Consider the following 3,862-nt stretch of genomic DNA (forward strand, 5'->3'; position numbering starts at 1 on the left):
AGAGAGAGAGAGAGAGAGAGAGAGAGAGAGAGAGAGAGAGAGAGAGAGAGAGAGAACAAATAAATAAATACAGTAAAACCTAAAGAAGGCAACACTGTCAGTCCATTGCTTCTGTTTGGTGAACTTGGTGGACACACCTCAGACTTACACAACCTCTTCTGATAAGGAGATGAGGTCAGGGAGGGGACAAGGGCAGAGCTAGGAATTTAGGGACGTGTAGAAAGGGATGGACGTGAGGATGTGAGGATGTCTCCCTCTAGCTCAGCCTTCCTCTGAGTCATCTACAACCTCTCCAGCCACCAGTGCACTTGCTAGCCTGGGTCTGACCATTCCAGCCCCATGTGAGATCTGATCATAGCCCCTGCTTGAACTGAGACCTGGTGCATACTTGGTCCTTGATTAGACTTCCTGGCTGTCTGGACTAGTAGAGACACTCCACCAACACTGCAGTACTGATAAATTTATCCCGGCAGAGAGTAATCTGTCACCAAAGAGCAGCCAGGGTGGAAGGGGCCCCTCTGGAGCCTCCATATATGCACAGGACTTTGCTGTGATGCAGACATGAGTGCGGTGTCATGTGCAGTGGGTATCATGAAACCAGCATTGAATCTGCCAGACGGTGTGAGTGCTCCTCCTACACTGTTGATATTCAGAAGCAGAGTTGCCCACCCAACCCAAACAGAAGTGCACTCAACATTTCTGCAGGTTAAACTTGCTGTCTTCGCCCTTAGGCAACACCACACAAGTAGAGAGAAAACTGCAGCAACATCAAGAGCGCTGGGTCGGTGGTAGAGCACTTGCTGCACAGGAGTGAGTCTGGCTTCTCCCTGCAGCCACCCGAAACAGGGCCCTCCAGGGCCTGGTGAAATAAATACCCTAGAGGCTTAGTGGGGTAGAGAGGGTGCTGTGTCCCTTCTTCACCTTCCTGTGAGTTTGCTTCTAGGCTGAAAGAAGTCAGGATAAGTAAGCAGAGGTCCCAGGAAGATGTCACTGAGATGACAGTGGCTTGAGGCCATCTGACTGCACGGTTGTCACTTTCTTCCTCTTTCTTGACCACCAACTTTTAGTGAAGTGTCCCAGAGCGGTGGCACCATGTGTGGGGAACAAATGGAGGGAGTTTGTCTCCATATTTGAGCCAGAATTTTAAAAAGGAAACGATCTCAGTCTGTTTTCTGTTGCTATAACTGATGCTATGTGCTGAGTAACTTATTGAATAAAGGTTTACACAACTTGTTGGTCCAAAGTCTGGGAAATTTAAGCGTGTGTGTGTGTGTGTGTGCGTGTGCGTGTGCGTGTGTGTGTGTGTGTGTGAGGTGGTATATGCATATATGTGTGTGGTGGGCAGAGGTTTTCGGCAGGATGTTTTCCTCAATCAATCTCCATCTCAGTTTTTGAGACAGACTCTCACTTAATCTAGAGTTTGTGGTTTTAACCAGACTGCCTCCCCAGTGAGGCACTGAGATCTGCCTGTCTCTACACCCTGAGCTGGGGCTATGGGCATATGTCACTCTGTCTGGTTTTTATGTGAGTGCTGAGGATTTGAACTCAGGTTCTCATGCTTGTGCAGTGAATACTTACTCACTGATCCATTTCTGTAGCCCCGGGCATGGTCTTCTGGCTCCATCACGTGGCAGAGGACATCACCTGGGAGAATGGAGTGATCTTGGCGGGAGTAGGGGGGTAGCTCACTACAATAGCAAGCCTGGGGACATGGGGTGATCTTGCCAGGGAGAGGTAGCTCACTACGATAGCAAACCTGGAAAATGTGGGGTGATCTTGTCAGGGAGGGGTAGCTCACTACAATAGCAAACCTGGAAAACATGGGGTGATCTTGCCAGGGAGAGGTAGCTCACTACAATAGCAAACCTGGGGGACATGGGGTGATCTTGCCAGGGAGGGGTAGGTCACTACAATAGCAAAGCCATTCCCTTGAGACTCCATTGAGTGCTCCAGGGCATGTTGGTGGCTGTTTCCCATGGCCCAGGGCCTAAGGGTCCATCTGGACTCACTATAATACCTTACCATGGGCATGCAACTTCAATGTGACTTTTAGTGGGACATTTACACCAGAGCAAGGTTCCTGAGAGGAAGATTTAGGGATGCAGGTTCAGGAATGTTGCAGGTCTAGCTGTCTCTTCTTAGGTGGTCTTACTTTGGTGACTTTGCTTTTGTTCTCATTGGTTTAAATTTCCTTAAAAAAAGCATTCCTTCAAGGAACTTCCTACAGTTTAAAATGGACTGAAGACATGTGGAGTGGCATCCACTGAACCCGTGCATGACCCTAGCCCCAGACTCGGTCACTGACACATACCTTAGCACATCAGCGCATTGTCTCACTAGAGCCTCAGTGGTAAGATGGGAGTTGGGGAGGAGGAACTTCCCTGGTGACGTGACAGCTGTGGAGACACTGGTTTACCAGGGAGCTGCCGCAATGGTGCAGTTTCATGTAAACCATTCTTAGGTAGTTTCCTTGAAAATCAAGCAGGGAGCCCCCAGGAGACAGAAATCTCTCAGATCAAACATCCCCAGGGAGGGAGGGACTGCGTCCCACTACTGACTGGAGCAGTGGACAGAGTGCTGAGTTAATGCAGTCCAATGCCTACAAAGACAGCAACATTTTTGTGTGTTCTCGGAGGTTGGTGGTTGTAGCTGGCATGTTGAAGTATTTTGTTGTTGTCGCAACTCGGCAGATAATAATACAATTTAAATGTTTTTAATTGATTTTTATTGAGCTCTCCATTTTTCTCTGCTCCCCTCTCTGCCTCTCCTCTCCTCTTCAGCCTTCCCCCATGGTCCCCATGCTCCCAATTTCCTCAGGAGATCTTGTCTTTTTCTACTTCCCAATTTAAATGGTTGTGTCAGGCTTGATTAGAAACAAATTTTGCTCCACTTTCGTCTGCTTCATCCTTGATTTCTACTGGAACAACTTTCTCTAGATCTTTTCTCCAAGGATAAAACCCCTTCCCATAGAACGGGAGGACAGTTCAGAGGAGAACACGAGGGCTCTGGAGCTTGGCACAGCTGTGCCACCCTACTTTCCATGCGCATGTGCCCATCAACAGCAGACTGGGCACACTGTGCCTTTACTTCCCTGTCTATGAGCGGCTGCACTCTGCAGTGCATCTAGCCATGTGCCTGGCCTGTGAAGGGCCGAGGGAACACGCACATGGAAGTGGAAGGTGCCCTCATCTCATTCTGTGGCTGGGCTAAAGTATCCTGGGGAAAGGTAACTTAGGGAGAAAGGGCCCTAATTTAGCTCTCAGCTGCAGGCTATAGACCATCACCGAGCGGAAGCCACAGTGTCCGGAGCTGGCAGCAGCCAGTCATGCACCGTGCACACTTCAGAGCAGAGAGAGGGGAATTCATGCAGGCGGCGTGCTTGTGCTCAGCTTTATCTTACCACCCTTACACATTTCAGGAACTCTTCCTAGGAAATGATGCCACCCACAGTGAACCCCCAAATAATAATTAACTCAAGATAATCCCTCACAGACATGCCCAAGGGCCAACCCAAAGTTGACAAGCCCTTATTAAGATTCTCTGCCCGGGTGACTTCAATTATGTCGTGCTGACAAAGTTAACCATCTGCTGAGTTCCGGAGAGGCAGCTGAGTGCTTAAAGAGTGCATATTGCTTTTCCAGAGGACTCGGGTTCAATGTCTAGCACCCATATCAGGCAGCTCCCAGCCACTCCTAACTCCAGCTCCAGGGAATCTGACACCTCTGGCCTACTTGAACACACACACACCATACACATACACACACGTACCATAAACACACGCACACACACACCATACACACACATACACACATGCACCACACACATACACACACCATACATACACATACACACACACACACCA

Source organism: Microtus ochrogaster, chromosome 16 (assembly GCF_000317375.1).
Source record: "Microtus ochrogaster isolate Prairie Vole_2 chromosome 16, MicOch1.0, whole genome shotgun sequence".
Lineage (NCBI taxonomy): Eukaryota > Metazoa > Chordata > Mammalia > Rodentia > Cricetidae > Microtus > Microtus ochrogaster.